At 42.8% G+C, this 14,183-nt stretch overlaps 1 pseudogene; it reads left to right on the top strand.

Annotated features, from left to right (window-relative positions):
- The first annotated feature begins 609 nt into the window (after nt 1-609).
- LOC112224699 lies at nt 610-6,796 on the top strand (annotated as a pseudogene).
- Nucleotides 6,797-14,183: the final 7,387 nt, after the last annotated feature.

The following is a 14,183-nucleotide window of genomic DNA, read 5'->3' as shown; positions in this document are numbered from 1 at the left end:
AGATTTCATGACTAGAAGCTCAAAAGACGAAAACGCCGGGGGGTTTTTGTAAATTGAAATTTGCTATTGTAAATGTTAGCAACACCTCCGCCTTTGCGGGATGCACGGGGGATAAGGTCACTAGTGTAACCAGGAGGTGAGGCCTCATTTAACACAGTAAATTCATCAGGCTTAAGCCATGTTTCAGTCAGGCCAATCACATCAAGATTATGATCAGTGATTAGTTAATTGACTAAACTGCCTTGGAAGTGAGGGATCTAACATTAAGTAGCCCTATTCTGAGATGTGACGTATCACGAGCTCTTTCAATAATGGCAGGAATGGAGGAGGTCTTTATTCTAGTGAGATTGCTAAGGCGAACACCGCCAAGTTTAGTTTTGCCCAACCTAGGTCGAGGCACAGACATGGTCTCAATAGGGATAGCAGAGCTGACTACACTGACTGTGCTAGTGGCAGACTCCACTCAGCTGGCAGGCTGGCTAACTTCTGCCAGAGAAAATTGTTATATTTCCATTGTTTCCAACTGATGTCATCCAATGGCCAGGAAAGATCAACTGAGCCTCAATTGTGTTCCAAGACTAACTTCCTTTCCTCAGGTTCGATTGGTGGATGTCTCCGAATCCTACTCTCCCATTGGCTGAGAAGCACAGTTTCCCGGGGAACCTTACAGATGAGTCGTTGAGCTGGTGTTCGGTGGTCTTGTCATTCCTCTGCTCCCCTCATCTGCATTCGTCATCCAACTGCTCCACCTATCGCTCGGCGGGATGGCAGGGTCCCTGCAGATTCGAGGCAGTCCTCAGGGGCACGCCCAGATTCCAGAGCTTGAACCAATCACACATTCCACTGCCCCATATGGGTCAGGTACGTATAGGACCTATAGGCAGAGCCCTATATAGAGATATTTTATATTTAACTAGGCAAGTCAGTTAAAACCAAATTCTTATTTACAATGACAGCCTAGGAGCAGTGGGTTAACTGCCTTGTTCAGGGGCAGAACGACAGATTTTTACCTTGTCAGCTCGGGGATTCGTTCTAGCAACTTTTAGGTTACTGGCCCAACGCTCTAACCACTAGACTACCTGCCGCCATGCCGAAGGTAGAACATATGAGGGTAGTAAAGCTTACTGTTCAGGATATTTACCTTATGTTTATATAAAGCCACTATACAGGCTATGGTTATTAAGTGTCCAATTCAAGGTTTGCTCCTGTTACATTCTCCACTCAAACACATTTCAGATGATATTTTGGGTGCATCTCAATAGTCTCAATAGTCTTAAATAGCTTCCTATATTCAGAAACATTCCTTAATATCCTTTCCTCAGGTTCAATTGGTGGATGTCCCCGGATTCCACTCTCCCATTGGCTGAGAAGCAGAGTTTCCCAGGGAACCTTACGGATGATTCGTTGAGCTGGTGCCCGGTGGTCTTGACGTTCCTCGATAGGGAGATATGGCTCAGGGACAAGTGTGAATAGATGTTAACGGGTACAGGTGTGTCTGGGTGCAGGTGTGTAAACGTCAACATTCTGGAATGTACCCCTATATAGGATCTGGCTTTGATTTAACTAGGCAAGGCTGCTGGACCGCATTGTGTGCCGCTATGCTGAGGTGTTGGATGTGGCCAGAGTTCAGATGAAGTTCAGATGAAGCACTTCTCAGAGACAGTCAAACTACGACTGCTCTACACGCTAGCTGTCAATCAACAGCCTCTCATACTGCAGGTGGGCCAGAGATGTACGTAGATAGATACTCAGAGCTGGATTTCCCTCACACAGATAAAGCCTAAGACAAAAAAATCATGTTAACCTCTCTGAACCACCAATACCGGATCCGGGATAATTGTCATCAGCAACGCTGAATAGCATAGCGCCACAGTCAAATAATATTACTAGAAAATATTCATATTCATGAAATCACAAGTGCAAAATTGCAAAACACAGCTTAGCCTTTTGTTAATCCACCTGTCGTCTCAGATTTTGAAATTATGCTTTACAGCGAAAGCAATACAAGCGTTTGTGTAAGTTTATCGATCGCTCGACAAAGAATAAGTACACTTAGCATCAGGTAACTTGGTCACGAAAATCAGAAAAGCAATCAAATTAATCGTTTACCTTTGATGATCTTCGGATGTTTTTACTCACGAGACTCCCAGTTAGACAAATGTTCCTTTTGTTCCATAAAGATATTTTTTATATCCAAATACTTCCGTTAGTTTGGTGCGTTATGCCCAGGAATCCACCGGAAAGAGCGGTCACGACAACGCAGACAAATATTCCAAATTATATCCATAATGTCCACAGAAACATGTCACACGTTTTTTATAATCAATCCTCAGGGTGTTTTTCAAATATCTATTCGATAATATATCAACCGGGACAGTTGGCTTTTCACTAGGACCGGGAGGAACAATGGCCGCCTTTCTCTTTTGCGCACAATTCACTCTGAGAGCCCCCACCTATCCACTTAGGCAATGTGGTCATTCACGCTCATTCTTCAAAATAAAAGCCTGAAACTATGTCTGAAGACTGTTGATACCTTGAGGAAGCGATAGGAAAAGGAATCTGGTTGATATCCCTTTAAATGGAGCAGTGGGAGGCTATGGAACATGGAGTTTTCAAAATATGCCTACCTTCAAACTCAGTGCCTCTTTGCTTGACATCATGGTAAAAGCAAAAGAAATCAGCCAAGACCTCAGAAAAAAAATATGTGACCTCCACAAGTCTGGTTTATCCTTGGGAGCAATTTCCAAATGCCTGAAGGTGCCATGTTTATCTGTACAAAAAATAGCACGCAAGTATAAACACCATGGGACCACGCAGTCGTCACACCGCTCAAGAAGGAGATGCATTCAATCTCCTAGAGATGAACGTACTTTGGTGCAAAAGTGCAAATCAATCCCAGAACAACAGCAAAAGACCTTGTGAAGATGCTGGAGAAAATGGGTACAAAAGTATCTATATTCACAGTAAAACGAGTCCTATATCGACAAAACCTGAAAGGCCACTCACAAGGAAGATGCCTCTGCTCCAAAACCGCCATAAAAAGCCAGACTACGGTTTGCAACCGCACATTGGGACAAAGATCGTACTTTTTGGAGAAATGTCCTCTGGTCTGATGAAACAAAAATGGAACTGTTCAGCCATAATGACCATCGTTATGTTTGGAGGAAAAAGGGGGAGGCGTGCAAGCCGAAGAACACCATCCTAACCATGAAGCACGAGGGTGGCAGCATCATGTTGGGGGGGTGCTTTGCTGCAGGAGCGACTGGTGCACTTCACAAAGTAGATGGCATCATGAGAATGGGAAATTATGTGGATATATTGAAACAACATCTTAAGACATCAGTCAAGAAGTTAAAGCTTGGTCGCAAATGGGTCTTCCAAATGGACAATGACCCCAAGCATACTTCCAAAGTTGTGGCAAAATGGTTTAAGGACAACAAAGTCAAGGTATTGGAGTGGCCATCACAAAGCACTGAACTGAAAAAGCATGTGCGAGCAAGGAGGCCTACAAACCTGACTCAGTGACACCAGCTCTGTCAGGAGGAATGGGCCAAAATTAAAGCTTGTGGAAGGCTACCCGAAACATTTGACCCAAGTTAAACAATTTAAATGCAATGCTAACAAATACTAATTGAGTGTTTGTAAACTTATGACCCTCTGGGAATGTGATGAAAGAAATAAAAAGCTGAAATAAATAATTCTCTCTACTATTATTCTGACATTTCACATTTTTAAAATAAAGTGGTGATCCTAGCTGACATAAGACAGGGCATTTTAAACTAGAATTAAATGTCAGGAATTGTGAAAAACTGAGTTTAAATGTATTTGGCTTAGGTGTAAGTAAACTTTCAACTTCAACTGTATATTAAATCTCCTAGATAGAGGACAGACACTTCAAAACTTTAATCCTCATGATTTATTTTTTGACGTCCTTTCATGAATGTGTTATTCATTTAGTTTCTATGGGCTATAGTAGTAAAGGCCAAATTCAATATTTTAGGAAATAAATACACTGACCATGGAGATCACAAAAGCAGCAGAGACCTCAGGTGACTCTCTGTCCAGAACAGTAGGAACCCCTTTGATGCAGCTGCTGCCTTTATCCCCCCTGTACATAGTTCAAAGGGGTTCCTACTGTGGAGACAGAGACCTGGAACAACCCAGTGGCAAGCCCTCTGATGTTTGTTCACCATCTTACCCTCCTCCTCTCCTCCGCTGCTCTTCTCTGTATCCTGTTTCCTTCTCTCTTTTTAAAAATGTTCTTGTCCTCCTGTCTTCTCTCACCTCCTCCACTCCCCATTACTAGATGTTCCCGGGCACAGAGGGCTGGCCGTTCCACCGCCACCAGGGCTCGTGTGGCAGGCTGATGGTGTGGGCGAGCTCCAGACCTCTGTGGGGCCTTTTCTAGTTCCACCAGGGAGTTCCTCTAGAGGAATGATTAGGCCTACCAGCTGCTCCAGATCACCCAGGACCTGCGCCACAACAGCCTGGGCTTCCTGCTCTACTATACCCGGCTAGGGGAGGACATGTCCAGCTTGCTAGATAACCAGTGTTCATCACAGATGCCAGCAGCATAGGAGTCATCGACCTGGAGCAGGGTGAGTGGAATGAATGGCTACCAGCGCTGACGTTACAGAGGATGGGGAGACCGATGATGATGATAAGGGGTTGCACTTTCCCAAAGTACTCAAAGCTATGTTACATGTAGGTGGTGGGCCGAAGCCAAAAAATGTGAAGTTGATCCATCCCCTTCGAGGGAGGAGCAGAATTGTTGTTTATGACATTAAAACATTCTTATGATGACTATAAAATTAGTTGACACCTTCAATTCTTGGCCATTTTCTCATAAAGAATATTTCAACAATGTCTGCTCAGGCAAATTTGCTGAACTGCTAAATGTAGAACCAATCAGAACTCCTGTACATTCCCTTCGTAATGAAGGCAGCCATTGGCCTGCTTCTATCTATGATGTAAGCAAAGCCTCATGAAAACGTGAGCTGCTGTCTAATGAAGAGGAACAGATATACACTATATATACAAAAGTATGTGGACCCCTTCAAATTGGTTGATTCGGCTATTTCAGCCACACCCATTGCGGAGGTGTATAAAATCGAGCACGCAGCCATGAAATCTCCATAGACGAACATTGGCAGTAAAGTGGCCTCACTGGAGAGCTCAGTGACTTTCAACATAGCACTGTCATAAGATGCCACCTTTCCAACAAGTCAGTACATCAATTTTCTGCCCTGCTACAGCTGCCCTGGTCAACTGTAAGTGCTGTTATTGTGAAGTGGAAACATCTAGGTAGGCCACACAAGCTCACAGAACAGGACCGCTGAGTGCTGAAGAGCGTAGCAAGTAAAAATCGTCTGTACTCAGATGCAACACTTACTAGCAAGTTCCAAACTGCCTCTGGAAGCAAGTAAGCAAAACAACTGTTAGTCGGGAGCTTCATAAAATAGGTTTTCATGGCCGAGCAATGCCAAGCGTCAGGTGGAGTGGTGTAAAGCTTGCTGCCATTGGACTCTTATGGAAACGCATTCTCTGGAGTGATGAATCACACTACACCATCTGGCAGTCCAACAGACAAATCTGGGTTTGGCAGTTGCCAGGAGAACGCTACCTGCCCCAATACATAGTGCCAACGGTAAAGTTTGGTGTAGGAGGAATAATGGTCTGGGGGTGTTTTACATTGTCCGGGCTAGGCCCCTTAGTTCCAGTGAAGGGAAATCTTAACGCTACAGCATACAATGTCATTCTAGACGATTCTGTGCTTCCAACTTTGTGGCAACAGTCTGGGGAAGGCCCTTTCCTGTTTGAGCATGACAATTCCCCTGTGCACAAAGCGAGGTCCATACAGAAATGTTTTGTCGGGATCGGTGTGGAAGAACTTGACTGGCTTGCACAGAGCCCTGACCTCAATTCCATCGAAAACCTTTGGGATGGTTTTGAACGCCAACTGCAAGCCAGACCTAATCGCCCAAAGTCAGTGCCCGACCTCACTAATGTTCTTGTGGCAGAATGGAAGCAATTTCCCGCAGCAATGTTCCAACATTAGTGGAAAGCATTCCCAGAAGAGTGGAGGCAGCAAAGAGGGGACCAACTCCATTTTAATGCCCATGATTTTGGAATGAGATGTTCGACGAACAGGTGTTCACATACTTTTGGTCATGTGGTGTAGCTAGCTCCCAAAGACTGAAATAAGATAAATATCTGTTTGAGTGGATTTAAATATCTGTTTTCGTTGACCATTTAACCAATTTATTGAAAGCTAGTCTGAAAGCTACTGTTAATTTAACCAGTTTAACCAGTTAATTGAAAGCTACTGTTAATTTGACTAGCCTAGCCAGCTACTGTAAATGTCTATTTGTGTTTTCATTACCTCTCTGTCAGGGAATTCAATTTTTGAATCATGTTTTGGCATGATTATACACTCAGTGGCCAGTTTATTAGGCACACCCATCTAGTAGAGCCAGTCCCCCCCCTTTCCCTCCAGAACAGCCAAACTTCTTTGGGGTATGGAAACATTGCTCAATTGGTATCAAGGGACCTAACGTGTGCCTGGAAAAACATCATTACACACACCATTACACCACCGGCACCAGCCTGTACCGTTGACACCAGGCAGGATGGGGCCATGGACTCATGCTGCTATCGCCAAATACTGACCAGGCAATGTTTTTCCACTCCTCAATTGTCCAGTGTTGGTGATCATTGGAGTCGCTTCCGCTGGAGTCGCTTCTTCTTGTTCTTAGCTGATAGGAGTGGAACCCGCTGTGGTCGTGTGCTGCAGTAGCCCATCCGTGACACAGACCGATGAGTTGTGCATTCCGAGACGCTGTTCTGCACAACACTGTTGTGCTGCGCCGTTATTGGTCTGCTTGAGGCCTGCCTGTTCGCTTGCAAGATTCTTGCCATTCTCTCACCAACAAGCTGTTTTCACCCACCGGACTGCCGCTGACTCAATGTTTTTTGTTTGTCGCACCATTCTCGGTAAAACCTAGACACCGTCATGCGTGAGAAGCCCAGGAGGCCAGCCGTTTCTGAGATACTGGAATCGGCGCGCCTGGCACCGACGATCATACCATGCTCAAAGTCACTTAAGTCACACGCTTTATTAGGTGGTGAACCTAATAAACTGACCAAGGAGTGTATTTCAAGTAATTAGTAGCAGGCTTAAAGAACCATTAAATAATATACTTTGCATAGAAATCCAAATAAAAGCATGTAGATGGTAAGGTGTGAGTGTGTGTAAGCAAACTAAGTGTGCGTGTCATGTTTACGTCATTAAAGTGGCCTTTTATTGTCCACAGCACAAGCTGCACCTGTGTAATCACCATGCTGTTTAATCAGTTTCTTGATATGACACACCTGTCAGGTGGATGGATTATCTTGGCAAAGGAGGCTCACTAACAGGGTTGTAAACACATTTGTGCACAACATTTTTAATGTGCATTAAAGGAACACAATTGCCTCTGAACTACAAGCACACAAAAGAAACCTGGGTTGGGTCCGATAGGGAAATAAAGTTTTGAAACAGGGAGGTGCAACCTGAAATTACACTGAACAAAAATATAAATAATAATTTTTGGGAATATTTTTTTTTAGCTCAATTAAACATGGGACTAAAACTTTACATGTTGTGTTCATATTTTTGTTCAGTGCTTATTTCCCTATCGAACACAACCCAGGTTTCCTTTGTCTGTAACTCCGTATTAGAGGGACAATTTACTGAGATGATGTAATTGTCTACAAAGAGATGAAAATGCTACCCTGCGAGCAGTGAGTGTACAAACAGAACATCTAAAAACTGTCAGATAAATAGTTCTAATAACCAGAGTCCTAAGGTCAAACAGTAGTTGTCTGAAGTAACTGCAAAGTTCCTTTTCCTTATGAAACAAAAAACAATATGTTCCACTGTTCTATCAGATCTACAGAAGCTCAGTGGGGATATGTAATGATGTCTGCTGTCTTTGTGTATAGTGGCATCATATGGAAGATTGGGTTGGAATTGGGGGGAAATAGACCCACACACAAACTAGGGGAGAGAAGCTGATTTCTGACAGTATTTTTGAATTTAGTATTTTTTTTAGGATGCCCAATTAGATGCTGCCAAGGCATCGGCTACTCTTCCTGAGGTCCAAACAGAAATACCTTATTTACATAAATATTAAGACAATTTGCTGAGATTTGAAATTGAGCTCAGGTGCATTCTGTTTCCATTGATCATCCTTGAGATGTTTCTACTGTAACGGTTTCCCCCCTCTTCTGAGGAGGAGTAGGAAAGATCAGACCAATGCGCAGCGTGGTAAGTGTCCATATTTTAATGAAATATAACCAAACACTGAATACAAAAGACCAAGAGAAATACATGAAAACCGAAACAGTTCTGTATGGTAAAACACAGACACAGAAAACAACTACCCACAACCCATAGTGGGAAAACAGGCTGCCTAAGAATGGTTCTCAATCAGAGACAGCGATTGACAGCTGCCTCTGATTGGGAACCATACCAGGCCAAACACAGAAATACAAAACCTAGAATACACAACATAGAATGCCCACCCCAACTCACGCCCTGATCAAACTAAAACAAAGACATAAAAAAGGAACTAAGGTCAGGACATGACATCTACAACTTGATTGGAGTCCACCTGTGGTACATGATTTGGAAAGGCACACACCTGTCTATATAAGGTCCCACAGTTTACAGTGCAAGTCCCACAGTTTACAGTTTTCCCACAGTTCACAGGAACTGTTCCTCTGTCTGGAGATACAACTCACCACTAGAACTGTTCCTCTGTCTGGAGATACAGCTCACCACTAGAACTGTTCCTCTGTCTGGAGATACAACTCACCACTAGAACTGTTCCTTTGTCTGCAGATACAACTTACCACTAGAACTGTTCCTCTGGAGATACAACTCACCACTAGAACTGTTCCTCTGGAGATACAACTCACCACTAGAACTGTTCCTCTGGAGATACAACTCACCACTATAAATGTTCCTCTGGAGATACAACTCACCACTAGAACTGTTCCTCTGTCTGGAGATACAACTCACCACTAGAACTGTTCCTCTGTCTGCAGATACAACTCACCACTAGAACTGTTCCTCTGTCTGCAGATACAACTCACCACTAGAACTGTTCCTCTGTCTGCAGATACAACTCACCACTAGAACTGTTCCTCTGCCTGCAGATACAACTCACCACTATAACTGTTCCTCTGTCTGGAGAAACAACTCACCACTATAACTGTTCCTCTGCCTGCAGATACAACTCACCACTAGAACTGTTCCTCTGGAGATACAACTCACCACTAGAACTGTTCCTCTGGAGATACAACTCACCACTAGAAATGTTCCTCTGGAGATACAACTCACCACTAGAACTGTTCCTCTGTCTGGAGATACAACTCACCACTAGAACTGTTCCTCTGTCTGCAGATACAACTCACCACTAGAACTGTTCCTCTGTCTGCAGATACAACTCACCACTAGAACTGTTCCTCTGTCTGCAGATACAACTCACCACTAGAACTGTTCCTCTGTCTGCAGATACAACTCACCACTAGAACTGTTCCTCTGTCTGCAGATACAACTCACCACTAGAACTGTTCCTCTGCCTGCAGATACAACTCACCACTATAACTGTTCCTCTGTCTGGAGAAACAACTCACCACTATAACTGTTCCTCTGCCTGCAGATACAACTCACCACTATAACTGTTCCTCTGTCTGCAGATACAACTCACCACTAGAACTGTTCCTGTCTGGAGAAACAACTCACCACTAGAACTGTTCCTGTCTGGAGAAACAACTCACCACTAGAACTGTTCCTCTGTCTGCAGATACAACTCACCACTATAACTGTTCCTCTGGATACAACTCACCACTATAAATGTTCCTCTGGAGATACAACTCACCACTATAACTGTTCCTCTGTCTGGAGATACAACTCACCACTATAACTGTTCCTGTCCTTTAGCCATTTGGTTTCCCTCCCTGTTGTGCTGTCTCAGCATATTCTCTGCTGTCAATCTGTACTTCTTCTTGTTCTCCATCTGTCTGCCTGCTTAAGCCTTATACGTTATGTTGCAAATGAGTGCCTGTCATATGTGTTCCTGTGAATCAACACCTACCCTATGTGTTAATTATTATTATTACAGGGCTCCAGACTAACATTTTCCCTTGGCCCCTGACCAAATCATGAGTCGTCATCTTACAAAGTAGTTCATAGTGCTTCATGAAGAACTTAATAAATATACTGAGCTATTCAAGAAATACGTTATTTAATCTAACGCGTCCAAGCAGGAATGCATGACTCAAGATATTTTCTGCAACCTAATCCAGTGATTGTCAAGAATTTGGGGTTGACAATTAGACTACAGTTACTCTTATTTTACTGTCAAAATAGGACTCCTTTCCAGATGTATTTTTGTTCAATAGAGATTAATTACATACATATTTATGTGCACTAAGTAATATCACAGGAATTTTGGGTTTAACACTTAAGGAAGTGGAACCTCAACACATTAACTACAGTGAGGTCCAAAAGTATTGGAACAGTGATATATTTTGTTGTTTTGGCTCTGTACTCCAGCGCTTTGGATTTGAAATTATACAATGACTTTAAGGTTAAAGTGCAGACTGTCAGCTTTCATTTGAGGTTATTTTAATTCATATCAGGTGAACTGTTTAGAAATGAACACACTTCTTATACATAGCCCAACCCATTTTTAGGGGACAAAAAGTATTAGGACAAATTCACATATATGCAGTAAAGTAGTAAAAAGTAAATGATTTGGTCTCATATTCATAGCATGCAATGACTACATCAAGCTTGGTGACTCTACAAATGTGTTGGATGCATATATATTGCCAGATGGCAAATCCACCCTACTACTGGCTATATGTCTAAAGAGAAGCAGCTGTAACATGGCACTGCTTTCAACCTTATAGGATGATGAAGATGTAATATTGTGGTAATTTAGAGCCCTCTGCATGCAGGCTGCCTTCCACAATGACAAAGTGAAAACATATAAATGTTTGCAAATGAGATACAGAAATATCTCATTTACATAAGTATTCACACCCCTTAGTCAATACATGTTAGAATTAACTTTCTGGGTAAGTCTCTAATAGCGTTGCACACCTGGATTGTACAATATTTGCACATTATTCTTTTAAAATTCTTCAAGCTCTGTCAAGTTGGTTGTTGATCATTGGTAGAAAGTCATTTTTAAGTCTTGCCAGAGATTTTCAATTTGTTGATTGTGGCCCGTGGAATGTTGTCCCACTCCTCTTTAATGGCTGTGTGAAGTTGTTGGATATTGGCGAGAACTGGAACACGCTGTCATACACGTCGATCCAGAGCATCCCAAACAGGCTCAATGGGTGACATGTCTGATGAGTATGCAAGCAATGGAAGAACTGGGAAATGTTCAGCTTTGAGGAATTGTGTACAGACCTTTTGACATGGGGCCGTGCATTATCATGCTGAAACATGAGGTGATGGCGGCAGATGAATGGCATGACAATGGGCCTCAGGATCTCGTCACTGTATCTCTGTGCATTGAAATTGCCATCGATAAAAGTATGTGTTTGTTGTCCGTAGCTTATGCCTGCCCATACCATTACTCCACCATGGGGCACTATGTTCAAAACATTGACATCAGCAAACCGCTCGCCCACGTGATGCTATATATGGCTGTTTGCCATCTGCCCATGAAGAGCACACGTCTCTGAAGTTGGTTACGACGCCAAACTGCAGTCAGGTCAAGACCCTGGTGAGGACGACGAGCTTCCCCGAGACTGTTTCAGACAGTTTGTGCAGAAATTCTTTGGTTGTGCAAACCCAGTTTCATCAGCTGTCCGGGGGGCTGGTTTCAGACGATCCCACAGGTGAAGAAACGTAGAGTTCTGGGCTGGTGTGGTTACACGTGGTCTGCGGTTGTGAGGCTGGTTGAACGTATTGCCAAATTCTCTAAAACGACATTTGGAGGCAGCTTATGGTAGAGAAATGAACAATATAATATCTGGCAAAAGCTCTGGCGGACATTCCTGCAGTCAGCATATCATTGGCACACTTTGTCAAAACTTGAGATATGTGACATTTTAGAGTAGCCTTTTATTGTTCCCAGCACAAGGTGCACCTGTGTAATGATCATGCTGTTTAATCAACTTCTTGATATGCCACACCTGTCAGGTGGATGGATTATCTTGGCAAAGGAGAAATGCTCACTGACAGGGATGTAAAAAAAAAAATTGTGCACAACATTTGAGAGAAACAAGCTTTTTGTATGGAACATTTTTATTTCAGCTCATGAAACATGGGACCAACACTTTGCATGTTGCGTTTACATTTTTGTTTAGTGTATGAAGTGTGGTGATGTGTTGGATTTGCCTCCAACAAAATGCTTTGTATTCAGGACAAAGTTTATTTCTCTGCCACATTTTTTTGCAGTTTTACATTAGTGCCTTATTGTTTTGGAATGGAAAGGCTTCCTTCTGTTCTCTATGTCGTTTACGAGGTTAATGGTGACTTTAAAACCGTTACAGAGTTTAATGGCTGTGATAGGAGTCAACGGAGGATGGATCAACAACATGGTGGTTACTCCACCATACTAAAATGAAATCCCTGAGAGGTTTTCCTTCCTCTGCAGAAACAATTAGGAAGGACTCCTGTATCTTTGTTTTGACTGGGTATATTGATACACCATCCAAAGTGTAAATAATAACTTCACCATGCTCAAACGTATATTCAACGTCTGCTTTTTTCTATACCCATCTATCAATAGACACCCTTCTTTGCGAGGCATTGGAAAACCACCAAAACATTGAGGAGTGTAAATACTTTCTAAAAAGTCACTGTAGGCAGAGTATGGCTATGAGTAACAAAAGGAACAGTAGCAGCAGCGTTTATGAGTGGGAAAGTATGGTGTGGTGTCAGTATGTGAATCCAGCGATTAACTCAATTTCATTTTTTTAACCATTTGATAGCCCTAGTAGTAATGCTTGCCTTCTTCAGACCTCAGCAGTGGCGTATCGGAGAAGTGGGTATACTCTTCAATTTCCCCAAAATCTCACACAACGTGACATACACGCTGAATGACCTAAAATTATCAATGTACAAGTAGGATATTAGTAGACCTACTATTGAAACATGAGGCCGAGTCAGAAACTCACAGGCTTCAGAGGTTTCATTTTCTTCAGATTCTCTCTCTCAAAGTTCCACTTCTTTTTCTAGAAAAACAACATAGGATGTTTTAAGTCCACAACAATCCTTAAACCACATCGGGAAAATCTTAGAAAAGTAGATTTGAGTGTAGTTACCCTTTATTTCAACTGTGCAGGTACCTAGCACTGTTGTTTGGTTTCTGTAGTGCACACGAGATGGATTACTGACGCAAACAATCATGCTACTTTGGGAGATACAGCAGTTAACGTTGAATGGAGGATTTCGGGAAAGCCATTCCATCTACCAGAAGAGTGTTAAGGCCTATCATTAGCATCGCTATATTCATTAGCATCGCTATGTCTTACCTTGTTTCAAAGCAGCCTATAGCCAAAATCCCACCATAGAAACGTGGAGGCAATTATTTAATAAAGACTTCCTCATATGCGCTCTCCTGTTCTTTTGGTTTTCAAATCAACTTTCTTTCATAGCCAAATGCATTATCCTAGTTATATTAGCAACCCAAATGTAGTTTTTGCATCTTTGGATCTCCCCTCTTTCTAAATTTCTAATGGGATATTTCCATCTCTGTCCATGAAACTGCTCGCATGTGTGGTGTGCATTTTAGAAGTGTCTTCCCGCAAATTGCATTTTGAAACATTTGTGAGTAGGCCTACCACTGTGTGCACATTGCTGTGCTTAAAATGTGAAGTAGTTTATCAACACTATAAGCTAAACGTTCTGATCTGTTCCATCAGCCTTCATTTATATGGCATATACCTCCACTACACTACTTTGACACGCATCTTGGGGATTAAGGAGTATACTCAATGCCGACAAAACGAAGTGGGTATACCTCCACTGCACAACTGGACCTTGGCTAGCTACTATCCGGTAGTGAAGCGGTCAGCAGCTGACCTCCACTAGCCAGTATCAGGTAGTGAAGCGGTCAGCAGCTGACCTCCACTAGCCAGTATCAGGTAGTGAAGCGGTCAGCAGCTGACCT

The sequence above is a fragment of the Oncorhynchus tshawytscha genome, linkage group LG03, assembly GCF_018296145.1.
Source record: "Oncorhynchus tshawytscha isolate Ot180627B linkage group LG03, Otsh_v2.0, whole genome shotgun sequence".
In the NCBI taxonomy this organism is placed as follows: Eukaryota; Metazoa; Chordata; class Actinopteri; order Salmoniformes; family Salmonidae; genus Oncorhynchus; species Oncorhynchus tshawytscha.
This window is presented reverse-complemented; position numbering and strand designations above follow the sequence as displayed.